Here is a 20735-nt window from a genome sequence, read left to right on the forward strand (position 1 = left end):
CAGGCTGGAGTGCAATGGCATAATCTGGGCTCCCTGCAACCTCCATCTCCTGGGTTCAAGCAATTCTCCTGCCTCAGCCTCCTGAGTAGCTGGAATTACAGGCACCTGCCACCACGCCCAGCTAATTTTTTGTATTTTTAGTAGAGATAGGGTTTCATCATGTTGGCCAGGCTGGTCTCAAACTCCTGACCTCAGGTAATCCACCCACCTCGGCCTCCCAAAGTGCTGAGATTACAGGTGTGAGCCACTGGACCTGGCCCCTTCCTCTCTCTTTCTGTCTCTCTCTCTCTCTCTCTTTTACTTTTTATTTTAATTTTTTTGAAATGGAGTATCACTGGCCGGGCGCGGTGGCTCATGCCTGTAATCCCAGCACTTTGGGAGACCCAGGTGGGTGGATCCAGTCAGGAGAATCAGACCATCCTGGCTAACACAATTGAAACCCGTCTCACTAAAATACAAAAACCAGGTGTGGTGGCAGGTGCTATAGTCAGCTACTCAGGAGGCTGAGGCAAGAGGATGGTGAACCCGGGAGGTGGAGGCTTGAAGTGAACTGGTCGGCACCACTGCACTCTAGCCTGGGTGACAGGCTGAGACTCCATCTCAAAAAGAAAAAGAAATGGAATATCAGTCTGTCCCCAGGCTGGAGTACAGTGCTGTACAACCTCAGCTCACTGCAACCTCTACCTCCCAGGTTCAAGTAATTATCCTGCCTCAGCCTCCTGAGTAGCTGGGACTACAGGCTGCACTACCATGCCTGGCTAATTTTTGTATTTTTAGTAGAGACGGGGTTTCTTTCACCATGTTGGCCAGGCTGGTCTCCGAGACTCCTGACCTCATGTGATCCACACTCCTTGGCCTCTCAAAGTGCTGGGATTACAGTCATAAGCCACCGCGCCTGGCCTACAGTAGAACTTCTTTCAAAACTGGAACCAATCCTCTCAAACCCTGCCACTGCTTATCAATTAAATTTATGTCATATTATAACTCTGTTGTTGTCATTTCTTTTTTTTTTTTTTTTTGAGACGGAGTCTCACTCTTTTTGCCCAGGCACTATCTCCACTCACTGCAACCTCTGCCTCTTGGGTTCAAGTGATTGTCCTGCCTCAGCCTCCTGAGTAGCTGGGATTACAGGTGCCTGCCACCACGCCTGGCTAATTTTTGTATTTTTAGTAGAGATGGGGTTTCTCCATGTTGGCCAGGCTGGTCTGAAACTCCTGAACTCAGGTGATCCAGCCCGCCTTGGCCTCCCAAAGTGCTGAGATTACAGACGGTAAGCCACCGTGCCTGGCCCTTGTTGTCATTTCAACAGTATTCACAGCATCTTCATCAGGAGTAGATTCTATCTCTAGGAAATCATTATTTGCTCATCCATAAGAAGCAACTCCTCATCCATTCAAGTTTTACATGAGATTACAGTAATTCAGTCATATCATCAGACTCTATTTTTTGTGGGTTTTTTTTCTTCTTTTTCTGTGTTTGTTTGTTTTTTTTTTGAGACAGGGTTTCACTCTGTCACCCAGGCTGTGCTGCAGTGATGCAGTCATGGCTCACTGTGGCCTCAACCTCCCAGGCTCAAATGATCCTCCTGCCTCAGCCTCTCAAGTACTTGGGACTACAGGCACATGCCACCACACCCAGCTAATTTTTTTTTTTTTTTTTTGAGATGGAGTCTCAATCTGTCCCTAGGCTGGAGTACAGTGGCGTGATCTCGGCTCACAGCAACCTCTGCCTCCCGGGTTCAAGCAATTCTCCTGCCTCAACTTCCCAAGTAGCTGGGACTACAGGCGCATGCCACCATGCCCAGCTAATTTTTTTTTGTATTTTTAGTAGAGATGGAGTTTCATCATGTTGGCTAGGATGGTCTCGATCTCCTGACCTCGTGATCCTCCCTCCTTGGCCTCCCAAAGTGCTGGGATGACAGGTGTGAGCCACCATGCCCGGCCCACCCAGCTAATTTTTAATTTTTTTTGTAGAGACAGGGTCCCACTATGTTGCCCAGGCTAGTCTTGAATTCCTGAGCTCAAGCAATCCTCCTACCTTGACCTCCCAAAGTGCTAGCATTTTAGATGTGCACCATCATGCCTGGCCTTCTCTTTTAATTCTCGTTCTCTTGTTATTTCCACTATATCTTCAGTTACTTCCTCCACTGAAGTCTTGAATTCATCAAAGTCACTCATAAGGGTTGGAATCACTTTCTTCCAAACTTGTGTTAATGTTGATAAGTTGACTTTTTCCCATGAATCATGAATGATCTGAATGGCATCTAGAATGGTGAATCCTTTCCAGAAGGTTTTCAGCTTACTTTGCCCAGATTCGTCAGAGGAATCACTGTCTATGGCACCTATAGCCTTATAATATGCATTTCTTAAATAATAAGACTTGAAAGTCAAAATTACTCCTTTATCCCTGGGCTGCAGAATGGGTTTTGTGTTAGTAGTCATGAAAACAACATTCATCTCCTTGTACGTCTCCATCAGATCTCTTGGGTGACCACATGCACTGTCAATGACCAGTAATATTTTCAAAAGTCTTTTGTTCTGAGTAATAGGTCTCAACAGTGGCTTTAAAATAAACCATGTTGTAAACAGATGTGCTGTCATTCAGGCTTTGTTGTTGTTCCATTTCTAGAGCAAGGGCAGAGTAGATTTATCATAATTCTTAAGGGGCCCTAAGATTTTCATTGTAAGTCCTTTTTTTCATTTGTCTCCTGTTTAAATCATAAGTATAGAAACACCTTAATATGGTCATTATTTGATGGTAGTGAGATGGAAAATACTTTGCCATCTTAGAAAGGGTAATGACTAAATACTGGCCTAATGCATGTTTTTCCTCCGAGAAGGAGGAAAGCCACTTAATGGTCAACATTGAATCCTGTCAAGCAGAGTAGGAGGTAATATAGCCTCCTTTATAGCAATACAGCCTCAGGATATTCCTGAGATTATTGAAAGATTAAATAGACTGGGCATGGTGGCTCACGCCTATAATCTTAGCATTTTGGGAGGCCGAGGCAAGTGGATCAGCTGAGGTCAGGAGTTTGAGACCAGCCTGGCCAACATGGTGAAACCCTGTCTCTGCTAAAAATACAAAAAAAATTAGCCAGGTGTAGTGGCACGAGCCTGTAATCTCAGCTACTCAGTTTCATGCACATTCATGTAAAGAGACCACCAAACAGGTTTTGTGTGAGCAGCAAGGCTGTTTATTTCACCTGGGTGCAGGCAGGTTGAGTCTGAAAAGAGAGTCAGCAAAGGGTGGTGGGATTATGATTAGTTCTTTTTTTTTTTGAGATGGAGTCTCACTCTGTCGTCCAGGCTGGAGTGCAGTGGCTCGATCTCGGCTCACTGCAAGCTCCGCCTCCCAGGTTCGCACCATTCTCCTGCCTCAGCCTCCCGAGTAGCTGGGACTATGGGCACCCGCCACCACGCCCAGCTTATTTTTTTGTATTTTTAGCAGAGCCAGGATGATCTCGATCTCCTGACCTCGTGATCCACCCACCTCGGCCTCCCAAAGTGCTGGGATTACAGGCGTGAGCCACCGCGCCTGGCCATATTATTAATCCTTATAGGTTTTGGGATAGGTGGTGGAGTTAGGAGCAATGTTTTGCAGGCAAGGGGTGGATCTCACACAGTACATTCTCAAGGGTGGGGATAATTACAAAGAACCTTCTTAAGGGTGGGGGAGATTACAAAGAACCTTCTTAAGAGTGGGGGAGATTACAAAGTACATTGATCAGTTAGGGTGGGGCAGAAACAAATCACAATGGTGGAATGTCATCAGTTAAGTCTATTTTCACTTCTTTTGTGGATCTTCAGTTGCTTCAGGTCATCTGGATGTATATGTGCAGGTCACAGGGGATATATATGATGCCTTAACTTGGGCCCAGAGGCCTGACACTCAGGAGGCAGAGGTTGCCCTGAGCCAAGACTGAGCCAATGCACTCCAGCCTGAGCAACAGAGCGGGACTCTAGAAAGAAAGATGTATTTGGATTCACTTTAAGAAAGAGTAAATAAGCATTTAGGGCTGGGCACTGTGACGCATGCCTGTAATCCGGTGGCCAACCTGGTGAATCCCTGTCTCTACTAAAAATACAAAAATTAGCTGGGCATGGTGGCGAGTCTCTGTAATCCTAGCTACTTGGGAGGCTGATGTTATAAGTAAAGTTTCAGTGCCGCAAAAGAAATAGCACTTGAATATAAAGTTTTCTTTTTAATTCTCAGCAAGGCAAGTTACTTCTATAGAAGGGGATTCCCTTGGGGTTCTTATCCCTGACACATGTGGCCCCTGCTGCTGTGTCCTTCCCCTATTGGCTAGGGTTAGACTGCACAGGCTAAACTAATTCCGATTGGCTAATTTAAAGAGAGTGACAGGGTGCGTGGTTTCCCCGGAAAAATTGTTATGACAGAGCAGGTAGTGAGTCAGGGTGGGGTAGGTAATCGGAATGAGTTAGGGTGGAGTAGGTAATCGAAAAAGGTTGCTTTAGGAGGAAGTTAAGTTTAAAAGAAGTAGGCAAAAGGCCCAGCACTGTGGCTCATGCCTGTATTCCAAGTACTTTGGGAGGCCTAGGCCGTCGGATCACGAGGTCAGGAGATCAAGACCATCCTGGCTAAGGTGAAACCCAGTCTCTGCTAAAAATACAAAAAAATTAGCCGGGCCTGGTGGCGGGCGCCTGTAGTCCCAGCTACTCGGGAGGTTGAGGCAGGAGAATGGCATGAACCCAGGAGGTGGAGCTTGCAGTGAGCCGAGATCGCGCCACTGCATTCCAGCCTGGGCGAGAGGGCGAGATTCCATCTCAAAAAAGAAAGAAAAAAAAAAGTAGAAGGCAAGGAATTGAACATACTGGCATACTGATTCTTTGAAAAAGAAAGTTAGAACTCATATCTAACACTGAGGCAGGAGAATTGCTTGAACCTGGGAGGCAGAGGGTGCAGTGAGCTGAGATAGCGCCATTGCACTCCAGCCTGGGCGACAAAAGTGAGACTCCCTCTCAAAAAAAAAAAAACATTTAAAATCCATAGATACTTTTTCGGTCTCCGGCTGCCGCTGCAAGAGAAGCCGCCATGTCTGCGCATCTGCAATGGGTGGTTAGCACTGCTCCAGTTTCCTGTGAAGAGGAGTAAGGAGACCTACAGCACCGAGCCCAATAACTTGAAAGCCTGCAACTGCTTCCGCTACATTGGGCTTATTCACTGCAAGACTGTGGGCGTGGAGCCGGCAGCCTACGGCAAAGGTGTCGTGGTCGTGAAGCAGAGATCCAGCCAGCGGAAGCCTGCCACCTCCTACGTGCAGACCACCATCAACAAGAATGCTCAGGCTGGGCACGGTGGCTCACGCCTGTAATCCCAGCACTTCTGGAAGGCGGAGGCGGGCGGATCACGAGGTCAGGAGTTCGAGACCAGCCTGACCAACATAGTGAAACCCCGTCTCTACTAAAAATACAAAAATTAGCCGGGCATGGTAGCGTGTGCCTATAGTCCCAGCTACTCAGGAGGCTGAGGCAGGACAATCACTTGAACCCAGGAGGCAGAGGTTGTGGTGAGCCGAGATTGCGTCACTGCACTCCAGCCTGGGCAACAGAGTGAGACTCCATCTCAAAAAAACAAACAAACAGCAACAAAAAAACAAGAATGCTCGTGCCACCCTCAGCAGCATTAGACGCAGGATCCTCAAGAACAAGTACCGCCCTGACCTGCACCTGCAGGGCCAGCGCCAACCTGCAGCAGCCAGAAGCCTGTGATGGTGAAGAGGAAGCGGACGGCCTCACCAAGAGCTCCTGAGCCCCCTGCCCCCAAAGCAATAGTCAGCTGACTTTCTCAAAAAAAAAACAAAAAACCAAAAAAAAAACGAATCACGAAGTCAGGAGATGGAGACCATCCTGGCTAACACGGTGAAAACCTGTCTCTACTAAAAATACTAAAAATTAGCCGGGCGTGGTGGCGGGCGCCTGTAGTCCCAGCTACTTGGGAGGCTGAGACAGGAGAATGGCCTGAACCTGGAAGGCGGAGATTGCAGTGAGTCGAGATAGTGACACTGCACCATAGCCTGGGTGACAGAGTGAGACTCCATCTCAAAAACAAAACAAAACAAACAAAAAACAAAAAATCTATAGATAAAGGAATTCAGATATATACTGGTGGAGAACTATAAGGTTCTCATCTGTCTTTGGGGTGGAGAAATTGGTCTGAATGCCTGTTAATGAGACATAGGTCGCTCTCAGTTCAAACCAGGGCCTAGAGCGTTAGGAAGATCCAAGGCTCCTTCAGGCTCAGCTCCACGAAGTGACCATAGCTTTCTGTTAACGACTGGTAGCCATCAACTGTCTCGGGAGTCTGGGATTTTGGCTGTCAGAAAAATTAGAGGGGGATGTTCCTCTCAAGATCAACTATCTAATAATGTTTAAGAATTTAGAGGTTAATAATAATAAGCTATGTGACACTTCTTTCATCTTAGGATCTAATAGCTGTTTACCACTACTAATTAGTATATAACTCCTTGGCTGATGGTGAGGGTGGTTGATCTGCACTTTTATGAGATGAAACATCTGAGAGTTGAGTTGAATGGAGTCTGTACCTCTTGAGGTACTTCTGATGAGTGATTTCCTACATGAAAACTATTTTCTTTCCTCTAAGATTGAAATGGGACACTGAGCAACCCAAAGCAAGTGGATTGCAGAAGGGGAATATTCTGCATGTACTAGCACGTGCACATTATGCATGTGTGTACATGTAATGCAGAATGCAGGCACTAATTTTTAAAGACATTTTTTCATGTTCCTTTCACTCCTTTTAGCCAGTTGTTTAAGAAAATTATGTTTTTCTAGCCGGGAGTGGTGGCGCATGCTTGTAATCCCAGCTACTCGCGAGACTGAGGCAGCAGAACTGCTTGAACCCAGGAGGTAGAGGTTGGTTGCAGTGAGCCGAGATCGTACCACTGTACTCCAGCCTGGGCAACAAGAGCAAAACTCCGTCTCAAAAAAAAAAAGAAAATTATGTTTTTTTTCTTCTGACAAGAAAAGACAAGCTCTGAGTAATGAGAATATACACACTGTGGAAAATGGCATGCTTAGCCATAGAATGCTAATTAAAAGTAAAATGCAAAAATGAATATGCTACTCCTTGAGTTAGGTTTTTTGTTTTTTTGGAGATGAAGTTTCGCTCTTGTTGCCCAGGAGTGCAATGACGCGATCTTGGCTCACTGCAACCTCCGTCTCCCAGGTTCAAGTGATTCTCCTGCCTCAGCCTCCCAAGTAGCTGGGATTACAGGCATGCGCCACCATGCCTGGCTAATTTTGTATTTTTAGTAAAGAAGGGGTTTCTCCGTGTTGGTCGGGCTGGTCTCGAACTCCCAACCTCAGGCGATCCACCTGCCTCCCAAAGTTCTGGGATTACAGGTATGAGCCACTGCACCCCACCTTGAGTTAAGTTTTGGTCAGTGTCCACTGTAATGTTTTGTTGACAGTTACTGTGAATGACCAATTTGTAAAAGGGGAAAATCCAAACTTCTAACCACACTGAGGTCATCATGGATTTATACCATGCATGAGGCCGTAATGATTATAATAACTCAACTATTGAGTCTTTTACATCTATTTACATCCTTTACATCTATTTACTCATCTCATTCTCCACAATCACCACATAAGGTGTAGATAATTTATTTATCACCATTTTACACATGAGTAAAGAAAGCACTCCTTTACTCACCACAAGGGAGAGGTAACAGAACTTGCCTAAGGGCATGCAGCTTGCCAGCAGAAAAGGCAGGTTATGTGATTTCATTGCAGGCTCTTATAACTATTGAGCTATACTGCTTGTTAGTAGAAAGCCAGATGATGCTATGGGATTAGCCCAGAGATTTACAAAAGAGGAGACCTGGGCACATTTGAAGGCAGAATGGCTTGAACGGCCCTGAATACAAGATAGGAAGAGGATGTTGAAGAAAGGTGGGGTCCCCTAAGACCACTTGGAATTAGGATAGGTTATCGGTTGTTGTGCTCTGGTAAAGGTAGGCTTTAGCAGAGGTAGAACAATCCTTATTCTTCTGAGTATAAGTATAGAGAGCTGCTGTGAAGAGAAGACACAGAAGTGAAAGTAACTTGTACCTGATGACTTGAGCTTCTGGGCAGTGTGCTGGAGCTGGCTTGTACCAGCTCAAGAGAGCCCTTGTTAGACATCAAGGAATTTTGCAAGAAGGTTGGTAGCTTGAAATTAGCCAAAGTGGGAATATGTCAACTCCGGAAATTAGCAAATACTACAAATGAGGGCCTCCTCACCACCACTCAGAACTGGTTTACCAGAACACCTTACACTCCCTTTCTTCTCTTTTCCGCTTCACTAACAGTAAAAAGCCTGCTGAAGTGCCAGTTGAATTCAAACCTTGAGTGAGTGCCGATTATGGGAAAGGCACTGTGCCAGATCCCAGGGTAAGAAAGACCAACCCCTCAAGTGAATAATACTGTGATGGAGAGTGAAGAGCGTGCAGGTGTAAATCCTGGACTAGCTGTCGGCTCTTGAGACAGTCACTTAACCTTGGGTTACTCATCTGTAAAAGGAGATAATAATACATATTCCAAAGGGTTATTGAGATGACTAATGAGAACGTAAAGCTCCTGGCACAGAGGTGTTCAATAGGTGATGGTTCTAAGTGGCTGACATGTAAACAGATGTCTTTCATATAGCTTGATATAAGAAATAAAGACGGGAGCGGGGCACAGTGGCTCATGCCTGTAATCCCAGCACTTTGGGAGGCTGAGGTGAGAGGATTGTTTGAGCCCAGGAGTTCGATACCAGCCTGAACAGCAGGTGATGCCTGTCTCCTGCAAAAATTTTTAAATTAGGCATAGGCTGAGGCGCGGTGGCTCCTGCTGTAATCCCAGCACTTTGGGAGGCTGGCGGGTGGATCTGCAGGGTCAGGAGATCAAGGTATCTTGGCCTTACGGTGAGAGCATCTCTACTAAAAATACAAAAAAAAAAAAAAAAAAAAAAAAAATTAGCTAGGTATGCTGGCAGGCTGTAGTCCCATGCCTTGGGAGGCTGAAGGCAGGAGAATGGCGTGAACCCGGGAGAAGCGGAGCTTGCGTGGGCTGAGATCATGCCACTGCATTCCATACAGGCAACAAGTGGAACTCTATCTCAAAAGAAAAAATTAGTCAAAGGGCATGGTGAGTGTACGCCTCTGGCCCGGCAGGAAGCTGAGGCGTGAGGATCATTTGAGCCCACGAGTTTGAGGCTGTGGTGAGCTATGATTGCACCACTGCACTCTAGCCTGGATGACACAGCAAGATTCTGTCTCCAAAAAACAAGCAAATAAAATAAATAAAGACAGAATGACTACAGGTCATATAGTCCCCTGAGTAGATTCCAGAGTTTTCAGGGTGGATGTTTCATGGATGATTTTTTTCCTTGGTTGTTATCAGAAAGTTACCGGGGGGTTTTTGTCCCTACAGATCAAGTTTACTGGGTTTACTTGTTGCTTTTACCTCTTTTTAGCCTGTTCCTCACTATATATTATTTATTCGTAAGACAAACCATGGATTTGGAGATAGGCACACTTGGATGTATATCCCAACTCCAACACTTACCTGCTTTGTGACCTTTGGCAAGATTCTTTACTTCCTAGAATCTCAGTTTCTAATTTCATGCATAGGTGTAATAACTGAATCCAACCTTTTGGTTTCATCTCCCTTTATGCTTCTGCATCCCTATGCAAAAGACACTGTGTCTTTTGTATATACTGCTCCATCTGCCTAGAAAATTTCTGCTCTAGAGGTAGAACAGCACTGCATTAAGAACCAAGGCCTACATATCAATCTCAGCTTTGACATCAAATCTAGGTGACCATGAGCATGATAATTATCCTCTTTATACCTCAGTTTTTAAAATTTGTAAAATGGGGGAAATAATAATATCTCCCTCATTGGGTTGTTGTAATGATTAAATTAATCCTGTAAGAGCTAGATTTATGTCAGGCATATAGGGGGCACTGAAAAATTCTTAGGCATTACTGCCATTCTCATTACTGCTGCCCTCATTGTTCCTCAAGCTGTGGTTCAAAAATCGCTTGCTTTATGAAGCCTTCCCCATTTTTTCCATCCTATTATTTACTTCTCTTCTCTGTACCCATTGAAGTTTATGAACCACCACATTTGGAGCACCTAGTATGTCCCAGGAACTCTCCCAGGAATAGTACAGATGTTGTTTTATTCAGACTATCCAATATGTTCACACTTATTATTCCAGCTTCCTTCTGGGATACATCAAATTCTTTTTTTTTTTTTTTTCAGATGGAATCTCGCTGTGCTGCCCAGGCTGGAGTGCAGTGGCACGATCTTGGCTCACTGCAACCTCCGCCTCCTGGGTTCAAGCGATTCTCTTGCCTCAGCCTCCTGAGTAGCTGGGATTACAGGCGCCCACCACCCATGCTTGGCTAATTTTTTTGTATGTTAGTAGAGATGGGTTTTCACTATGTTGGCCAGGCTGGTCTTGAACTCCTGACCTAAAGTAATCCACCTGCCTAGGTCTCCCAAAGTGTTGGGATTACAGGTGTGAGCCACCACACCTGGCCAATAGATCAATTTTTTTTTTTTTTTTGAGATGGAGTTTCGCTCCTGTTGCCCAGGTTGGAGTGCAATGATGCAATCTCGTCTCACTGCAACCTCTGCCTCCCAGGTTCAAGCGATTCTCCTGCCTCAGCCTCTCAAGTAGCTGGGATTACAGGCACCTGCCACCATGCCTGGCTAATTTTTTTTTTTTTTTGGTAAGTTTTAGTAGAAACGGGGTTTCACCATGTTAGCCAGGCTGGTCTCGGACTCCTGACCTCAGGTGATCCACCTGCCTTGGCCTCCCAAAGTGCTGGGATTACAGGTGTGAGCCACCGTGCCCAGCCCCAATCAAATTCTTAAAGGCCAAATTACCTTTATAAAACTGAGGACCCCCTAACATTTACCATGTAAAAGTTTCTCTCCTTTTCTCTGTGAAAAAGGTGGAATCTACAAATTAAGTAATACCTGTATTTTTACAGATTTAATCTCTCAGCAATTATTTACTGATCGATTACTATGTGTGCTTACTATATTAAGTGCTGGGAATATGATGGTGAGCATAACTAATCCTGGTCCCTGATCACATGTGGCTATGTACATCTATTAATTAAACTTAAGCAACATAAGAACTTCACATCCACACCTGTACTAGTCATCTTTTATGTACTTAATAGTCACATGTGGTGAGTGGCTATTGGGTTGGACAGTGTAGATTTAGAACATTTTCATCACCACAGAAAGTCCTCTTGGACTGTGCTATTCTACAGTGGGGGAGGCGGACATTGATCAAATACTCATAAAAGTATGATTGCAATTGTGATAAGTACTAGGCAGAAAGAATACATGGTAAGATGGGAACATTTCATAGGGGGATATGACTTCTCTGTTGGTTTTCCCAAGGAAAACCTGTTCAAACTAGGTTTGCTCAATGCTTGGAAGTTAGCAAAGCCCTGTGGTGGGAGGGAGCACAGTAAATACAGGGACTGAAAGCAAACTAATGACTGGATCGTGGGGATTGAGGGGAGGTTTGGGTGAGATGAAGGGGTGGAAGGACCATAAAGGGCCTTATAGAAAGAAGATGAAGAAGCAGAGAGGCTGAGTAACTTGACTGTGTAGTTAGTAATACAACCTGGATTTGACTTCAAAGTCTACGCTGCATAGTAAGTGTATATTCAATGGACTTTGGTTCTGCAATGATCTCTTTTTGCTCCTTCTTTGGAAGTTGCCAAAGTTCCCTCTACTGGATTATTCCTTTAGCATAAAAGCATGCTGTAATAATTTCCTTGTTAGACAAACCAAAAAAAACCAAAAAGTCTGGCCAGGCACAGTGGCTCATGCCTGTAATCCCAGCACTTTGGGAGGCCTAGGCAGGTGGATCACAAGGTCAGGAGTTCAAGACCAGCCTGGCCAACGTGGTGAAATCCCACCTTTTCTGAAAATACAAAAATTAGCTGGGGGTGGTGGTGTGCGCCTGTAGTTCCAGCTACTCGGGAGGCTGAGGCAGGAGAATTGCTTGAACCCAGGAGGCAGAGGTTGCAATGAGCTGAGATCGTGCCTCTGCACTTCAGCCTGAGTGACAGAACGAGACTCTGTCTCAAAAAAAAAAAAAATCTTTCGCTATCCTACATCCCTCTTTAGCTCCTTTCCTTTTTTTTTTTTTTTTTTTTAATAGCAAAACCCTTTAAGAGTTGGGTATACTTACTCCGTCCATTTCCTTATTTTCTATTTCTTGTTGAACTTCTTCTGATTAGGATTTCTTACCTCCCATCATTTTCATAAGTGACCTCCATGACTCAGCCCTTACCTTATAGGATTTCTTGGCAGCACTTGAAATAGTTGATCTTCCTTTTTGGAGCACTTCTTCATTGGCTTCTGAGACACCACACAGTCTCGGTTTTCCTCCTACCTCCCTCCAGCTCTTTCTTAGGCTCCATTGCTGGATCCTTTTCCCCTTTTGCAGTTTGAGCATGCCAGGGCTCTGTCCTGAGCCATCTTTATTTCTCTAAATACATTAACTCCTGGGTAATTTCATCTAGTCCCATGGAGTGACAGTTAATTATATGTGTCAACTTGGCTAGCGTATGGTGCCCAGTTGTTTGGCAGATAAAAGCACAGATGTTGCTGTGAAGGTACTTTTTAGATGTGATTACAATGAAATCAGTAGGCTTTGAGTAAAGCTAATGACCATCCATAATGTGGATGGGCTTCATCCAATTAGTTGAAGGCCTTAGAGAAAAGACGGAGGTTTCCCAAGGAGGAAGCAATTCTGCACCCAGACCGCCTTTAGTCTCAAGATTGCCACATCAACTCCTGCTTGAATTTCTAGCTTATTGGCCAGCCTTGGAGTTTTCAGACTTATCAGCCCTCACAACTATGTGAGTCAATTCTTAAAAAACAAAAACAAAAACAAAAAACTCTCTCTCTATACATGTATCCTATTGGTCTTGTTTCTCTGAAGAACTCTGACTAATACACGTGGTATTAAATATCTTTTATATTTGACACCAAATGTTTATTTCTAGCCTTGACTTCTCCCTTGAACCCCATACTTACATATCCAACTGCTTAGTCAACCTCTCCATTTGGATAAATAATAGATCTCTTAACCCATACTATGGATTTGTCCCAAACTATTGTTTTCCCCCAGTACCATCTTTCTTCCTCCCCTCTGGGTGTTCCTGCTTTTCCTTGAAGAGTGCCATCATTTACCCCATTGCTAAAGCCAGAAATCTAGAGTTATCATTGATTATCTTTCTCTTACATTTCTTATTCCATCCATCTGTACAACTGTATAACATAAATCTGTACAATTAGCTTTACCTTCAAATGTATTTTTTAACCTCACTAATCGGCCTTTATCATCTGTAGCATCATCTCTAGCTTGGACCAGCACAGTAATGTCTTAGCAGGTCTGTATACTTTACTTTTTTTTTTTTTTTTTGGGACGGAGTCTCACTCTGTCACCCAGGCCGGAGTGCAGTGGTGGGATCTCGGCTAACTGCAAGCTCCACCTCCCAGGTTCACACCATTCCTCTGCCTCAGCCTCCCCAGTAGCTGGGACTACAGGCGCCTGCCACCACGCCCGGCTAATTTTTTGTATTTTTAGTAGAGATGGGGTTTCACTGTGTTAGCCAGGCTGGTCTTGATCTCCTGACCTCATGATCCGTCCGCCTTAGCCTCCCAAAGTGCTGGGATTACAGGCATGAGCCACCGAGTCCCGCCATATCTCCACTTTTAAGTCCCTGCCCTCCTTAGCCTATTCTCCACACAACTGAGCAATTATTTTATCATACAACAATAATTTCCTTCTCTTCACACTCTGGCGTCTTACCACATTTAAAATGAAATCCAGAATCCTGACTATGGCCTGATGATGGATGTGACCCCTGGCTATTCCTCTGACCTCACTTCCTACCACTTTTTTTTCTCACTCATTAGGCTTTAGACATACTGGTTACTTTGTAGATTCTTGGATAAGTCAAGCAGACTCCTAGCTTAGGGCTTTAGTATGTTGAAGCCAGAATAAAAATGTAGAGACAAGTCTCTAAATTAAAATTTTTTATTTGGAAAGAAAGAATAGCAATTTGGGACATATATGCAGACAGGGTGGTCTTCAGTATGTCCAAAGAACAAAGAGAAGGTTAGAGGTTTTAGAAATGGGAGAGATGTTACATATTGCTCTTCAAGAAAGTTCTTTGGGACTAGTTAGGGTTTGGGGAGCTGGCAAGCTCTGGTGAGTGATAGCAGTGGGCAAAATTAATCCTACAGTATCAGCAAGTTATCTTAGCATTTATAGATAAAGCTGGTCTCAGGTTACAACAGGCAGTTTCAGCAGTCAGGCTTGCAGAGAATTACATTCTTGGAGCAATGTTTTGTATCCTGAATGCTTTTCTTGCTATGTTGTCCACGCTAGTCTTGAACTGCTGGGAAGCAATCCTCCTGCCTCAGCCTCCCAACATGCTGGGATTACAGGTGTAAGTTACTGCAACAGGTCAGGAGGCTTTTTTAAAATGGTAAAACAACATCGCATTTGTATGATGATGTAAGTGATCAGGTAGAGAACAAGCAATTGATGATGCCAGAGGGGGAGGCTAATTTCAAGACTGATGTTCATTCATTAATATTAAGAAGGAAATAAAAGATGAGAATCCATACACATGTGAAGTTGGCCTTCACTATTCTCCACACGACTGAGCAATTCTTTGAATGTACAACAATCATTTCCTTCTCTTCTCTTCACACTCTGTTTATTTTTTAGTTTTTTGTGTTTTTTTTTTGTTGTTGTTGTTTTTGAGATGGAGTCTTGCTCTTGTTGCCCAGGCTGGAGTGCAATGGCACGATCTTGGCTCACCGCACCCTCTACCTCCCGGGTTCAAGCGATTATCCTGCCTCAACCTCCCAAGTAACTGTGATTATAGGCGCCCACCACCATGCCCAGCTAATTTTTGTCTTTTTAGTAGAGACGGGGTTTCGCCATGTTGGCCAGGCTGGCCTCGCACTCCTGAACTCGTGATCCACCTGCCTCGGCCTCCCAAAGTGCTGGGATTACAGGCGTGAGCCACTGCGCCCAGCCTCACACTGTGGTTTCTTAACACATTTACAATGAAATCCAGGCTGGGTGTGGTGGCTCACGCCTGTAATCCCAGCACTTTGGGAGGCCGAGACGGGCAGATCACCTGTGGTTGGGAGTTCAAGACCAGCCTGACCAACATGGAGAAACCCCCCGCCTCTACTAAAAATACAAAATTAGCCAGGCTTGATGGCGCATGCCTGTAATCCCAGTTACTCAGGAGGCTTTAGGAGAATCACTTGAACGTGGGAGGCGGAGGTTGTGGTGAGCCGAGATAGTGCCATTGCACTCCAGCCTGGGCAACAAGAACAAAACTCTCTCTCAAAATAAATAAATAAATAAATAAATAAATAAAAATAAAATGAAATCCAAAATCCTGACTATGGCCTGATGATGGGTCTGACCTCTCGCTGTTCCTCTGACTTCACTACCTACCACTTTTTTTCTCACTCATCAGGAAATAATAAGAGTGAAGGCAGAGAATATGGCAGCTTGCTGGTTGAGAAGAAAATTTAAGGGAGTTCTGTCTGATTGATGCTATTTTCTTAAAGTGGAAAGTAGGTCATGAGCTAATGCAAGGTGTAGGGGCATTAGAAGTTTGAGGAAAGAGGGATATGTGTGAAACAGTCATTTTGGATCCTGAGAAAACAAATATTCCAGGGATGCAAAGGATTGCTGGGCAACATTGAGGACGCATTTGAAGTTTGTGGTCTTGACTTTAAAGTGAAATCACTTTTAATTTCTGTGTTTCCTTCAGCAGTGTTTTGCTGCTTTAAGTGGAGTACAGAATACGTGGACAGCTAGGTTCAGCAAGGGTGGGCCTTGCCATGTCAACGTGACTGAGAAGTTTAGACTTCATCTTGAGGGCCCTAGACAGCTACTGAAGGTTTGAGTAAAGAAGATTTGGGTGTTAGAAAGATTATTCTAGCTCAGTATGGTGTGTGTGTGTGTGTGTGTATGAGAGAAAGGCTTATTATAGGTAGAACAGTAGTTTAATACAATAGGAGCCTTTATCAAACACCTGCATAAATTTGTTACAGCTTAGATGACAGTTCAGGAACATAGAGAGGTCTATTTCCAGTATTTTCTGAGTACCTACTATATACCAGATTCTGTAAAGACAAAATAAACAAGGGTTTGCCTATCCAAAGCTCTTGTAGAATATTTGTAATTATTATTAGGTATTTGGGGGACAAAGAAGAGGGAAGGTGCAATTAACACTGGTTGGAAATCCGGGAAGACTCCCAGAGGAGGTGACATTTCAAATGAGCTTTGAAGGACTAGGTCCTTAGGGAGGGAAGATAATTCTCAAAAGGAAGAATGAGCCCAGTCAAGAGATGCAAAATGTATGATTAAAACATTTTATGTTTATGATTTGCTACAGCCAGGCACAGTGGTTCACACCTGTAATCCCAGCACTTTGGGACGCTGAGGCAGACGGATCTTTTGAGGCCAGGAGTTTGACCACCCTGGCCAACATGTTGAACCCCCATTTCTACCAAAAAGACAAAAAATTAGCCAGGTGTGGTGGTGCATGCCTGTAGTCCCAGCTACTTGGGAGGCTGAGGCGTGACAATCGCTGGAACCCGGGAGATGGAGGTTGCAGTGAGCTGAGATGCACCACTGCTTTCCAGCCAGGGCAACAGAGCAAGAGACTGTCAAACAAACAAACAAATAAATAAATAAATTGCTGCATGATGAGAAATGATGGAAGAAGATGAGGTTCTTCCGTTAACCAGCAACTAAATAGAACTAACGAGTTTTTCCTTGAGAATTCATGACAAGGGTAAGGCATCTAGGCCCTTAGCAGCAAGAACGATTTGAAAGAAAAGATAGTTTTAAAATGGTGATTTTTAACTTAAAAGAAAAATAACTACATGGTGCTACTCTGGGCATCTTTGCTATAATTTGCTCACTTAGGAACAATGTGAAGTTAAAATGCCTTATCTAGCCTGTTTTGGAATGCCGGTAGAAAATATTAACTATAATCACTCTGAGCTGTCTATACAAGATGCTTTTAATGGCAAGGCTCTTCATATCAATCCTTATTACTTGCTGTTAGTACATTATTTCAAATTAAATGATCCTTCTGTGTCCTAAGTCATGCTTTTGAAATAAGGTGTATTTTCGATATATTTCTAAGAATGAGGAATTTATGACCCTGGTTCATGGGTCATTGTGTAGACTAAATGAGATAAAGGCATATACAATGATTAATACAGAACTTGGCTTGGGAGCCAGGAGTAAATGTTTTGTGTTCTCCCTTAGACCCAGTCTTTTCATGTTTTTCCTTCTTTCCTCCATAAATCACATTGTTTCCTGAACACCCATGTACTAGATCCATTCTCTGTTCTATGGACTCCAGAATCAGGTGAAACACTCATGTCAATAATCACCTTACAGGGGAAGTGTCATGTTAGTGTGTGTAGTGTGTGTGTGTGTGCCCCTTTAGAGGGTGAGGAAGCTAAACCAAGCCTCTGAGTTTCACCTTGGAAGGACCTGGCAGGACCTGGCAGTGGTTGCCTGTTTGTTTAGAGGGAATGTGGCTTCTGCTAGCCATTAGGAGCCTGCAACGCTCTCACCTGAGAGTGCTTCAATCTGGCATTATCCAAAGAAGTGGGAAAGACATTCATTCATTCATTCAGTCAGTCAGTCAGTTATTATGTATTTATTCAGCAAATATGCATACCCTGCTAGTGCGTGGTGCTGAGTAAGAACATGAGTAAGAGAAGGGGAGCATGAGAGAGAATGGCTCACCTTAGTAGCAGCAGGTGGCTGGGTGCGGCTGGAGTTAAAAGACATTCAGTTTTTCTTAAAACAATAAAAACCAAACTCAGAGTCTGATAAGGAAGAGGTGCTCTTAGGGGAAGTTGGGTGTGTTCCTGAGAATTTGTCATTTCTTTTCAGGATTAGTCAGGATGAACTCCACGTTTCTTTTCAAAAGCCTAATAACTTCCTTTAGGGGATTACCAAACTGACTAATCCATGACCTTAGGGCAGTGGGTCCCAAACTTTGCTGCCAACTCGAATCACCTTTGGAGTTTGTTTTTTTTTTTTTTTTAAACGCAGAGGCCCAGGTCACACTCCACACCAATGACATCAGAATGTCTAGGGGTGGGAGCCAGGCACTAGGATTCTAAAGACCCTAACGCGATGACAACAGCTAGCAAAGTTCTGGAGCTACTGCCTTAGGGCATAGTCTAGTTTCTTCACTAAAAACACACTTATTCCAAATTTGGTTCCAGAATTGCCTTAAATTGTTTTTTTGCTCTGTTCTTAGGTTGGGGGCGGCTATGAGCAGGCAGAGGATGTGGTGTCACCCAATTAGGAGCTCTCAGCTTGCTAAGCCAATTAGCATAGGTTGCCAGGGCTGCACGAGGAGTGGATTTCTGCTTTGTCATTCTGACTCTGGCAGTTAGCCCGCCCGCTCGGCGCAGGGCGTGGCTTCTCGTAGCCATTAGGAAACAGCAACCCTTTCACCTCAGTTTCCTTCGGTCCAGCATTTGCGGCGGAGCGAAAGGTGGTCGAGTCCTGAAGGAGTGCCTGATGTCTTCATCATTCTCAAATTCTTGTAAGCTCTGCGTCGGGTGAAACCAGACAAAGTCGCAAGCCCAGGGATGGGAGCACGCGGGGGACGGCCTGCCGGCGGGGACTACAGCATTGCGCCTGTGGGGAGCGGTGTGCGTCTCGGGGAAGGGGAGATATTTTAAGGCGTGTCTGAGCAGACGAGGAGGCTTTTCCAAACCCAGGCAGCTTCGTGGCGTGTGTGGTTTCGACCCGGTCACACAAAGCGTCAGCATGTGGTAGGTGAGACCGGCACCTGTAGGCTGGCGGTTTCCTTCCTCTTGCTCTTTGTAGAGACAATTTGCAGAACAGCGGAGAAAATGGGTATTGTATCGTTTCTTACAGAGCCTGAGTCTTGAAATGTAGATGACAATGTGTTGAGTGGACCGACAGATCCTTGACAGCATTAAGAAAGTATAACTATGTAAGAATGCTTCTCCAGGAATTTTCACACCATTTAATCCTCAGAAATCCTGAGATGCTGGCAAAACACATGGGGTCTCCATGTTTTTACAAGTGGGGAAAGCAAGGCTCAGAAAGATCAAGTGGCGTGCCCAGCTGGACACAGACTATTAAATGGGTCGGCGACGACGACCCCAGGGCTTCCTCACTCTCTCAGGCAGTACAGGATAGTGATTAAGACCGTCGACCACATTGCCTGGATTTGAATCCTGCCTCTGCTGTTGAGTAGCTCCTTGAGCTTGGACAAGTTTCTTAGCTTTTCTGTACCTGTTTCCCTGTCTGTAAGTTGGGCCTGGTAATACCTACTTGTAGAGTGGTTGTGAAGTTGAAATGAAATGTAAATATATGTGAAGCAGTATAGATATATTAGCTACCATTATTACCATTAAGCAGCTCTCCTTTTTTTTTTTGGAGACGGAGTCTCATTCTGTCGCCCAGGCTGGAGTGCAGTGACACAATCTTGGCTCACTGCAACTTCCGCCCCCCGGTTCAAGCGATTCTCCTGCCTCAGCCTCCCGAGTAGCTGGGATTACAGGCACCTGCTACTGCGCCCGGCTAATTTTTGTATTTTTGGTAGAGACAGGGTTTCACCATCTTGGCCAGGCTGGTCTTGAACTCCTGACCTCATGATCCACCCGCCTCGGCCTCCCAAATAAGCAGCTATACTTTTGAATGTTGGTGTGATTTATGTCTCATGAATAGGCCTCATGTCAGTGTAACTGTGGAATCTCTATACTCCACTGAGTTCATCCCTTTGTGAAATTTTACCGTTAGTGCCTAGTTTCATCTGTAGTGTCGTGTATAGTTCAGGATTCTTTTTAAGAAAGCAGCAGATAGGCAGAGTGTTCTTTATTTTGCTCCACGGTTTCAAATGTCAAGGAAACATTGGAAGTTGCATTTTGGCATTCAGAATAGATGTAGAGTTCAAAGCAAGATCAAATTGGGAGGTGTTTTGTTAAAGTTGAGATAAATGTGTATTAAGCTTCTTTTTTGAAGCTTTTCTGAATTCGGGATTTACCGGGAAAGTAGGACGTTTAATTTTAGCGGAGCAGTGCAATGATTTAACTCTGACTAGAACTCTGACATTTATAGCTAGCCTTGAGGCCCTGTTTTCAGCCAGTGTGCGGATTTGCCGGGGTCAGACTCCAAGCTTAAGTGTGAGTTTTAGCCTTTGTCAGAAATGCAGCAAGTCATGCTAACTTGCAAGGGAGTCACCCGAGGGCACGCGGTGCCTGCAGGGCCGGGACGGAAGCCCCGCCCCCGGCGCAGTTCCCGCCTGGCCGCGGGGGAGAAGCACCTTACACCCCCCGCTCTGCTTTTGTGCCACAGAGTACGGTCGGGCCCTGGAAGGAACGCTCTCGGAATTGGCCGCGGAAACCGATCTGCCCGTTGTGTTTGTGAAACAGAGAAAGATAGGCGGCCATGGTCCAACCTTGAAGGTAGGAGAGAGTAACGTGTCTTTTTAAATGGGGGATGAGCTCGTTGAGCCCAGCGTGGTCACAGCCTGCCTTTAAAGCCAGCGTGGATGTGACCCTCCAAACGGGACGCAGCGCTGGGAAATGACGAAAAAACGCTTGTGGGCTAGCGCATGTGTTAATCGAAGC

At 44.8% G+C, this 20735-nt stretch overlaps 1 protein-coding gene and 1 pseudogene across 9 annotated transcripts in view; both read left to right on the forward strand.

Annotated features, from left to right (window-relative positions):
- Positions 1 to 20735, forward strand: part of TXNRD1 (thioredoxin reductase 1) — a 97948-nt gene that overhangs the window by 14225 nt on the left and 62988 nt on the right. For 2 of the 9 annotated variants that reach the window (XM_009181572.2, XM_009181570.3), the window contains exons 1-2: positions 18251 to 18676; positions 20461 to 20570. The exons of 1 other annotated variant lie outside the window; for it this stretch is intronic. The gene's annotated coding sequence lies outside the window, so the exon portion shown is untranslated. Of the gene's footprint in view, positions 1 to 18250; positions 18909 to 20460; positions 20571 to 20735 lie in introns of those variants that run through there. 6 more of the 9 variants (XM_009181573.2, XM_009181571.3, XM_021922836.2 and 3 more) reach the window with 4 other exon arrangements.
- Positions 4740 to 5382, forward strand: LOC103876029 (annotated as a pseudogene).

This window comes from Papio anubis, chromosome 9, assembly GCF_008728515.1.
Source record: "Papio anubis isolate 15944 chromosome 9, Panubis1.0, whole genome shotgun sequence".
Classification (NCBI taxonomy): domain Eukaryota; kingdom Metazoa; phylum Chordata; class Mammalia; order Primates; family Cercopithecidae; genus Papio; species Papio anubis.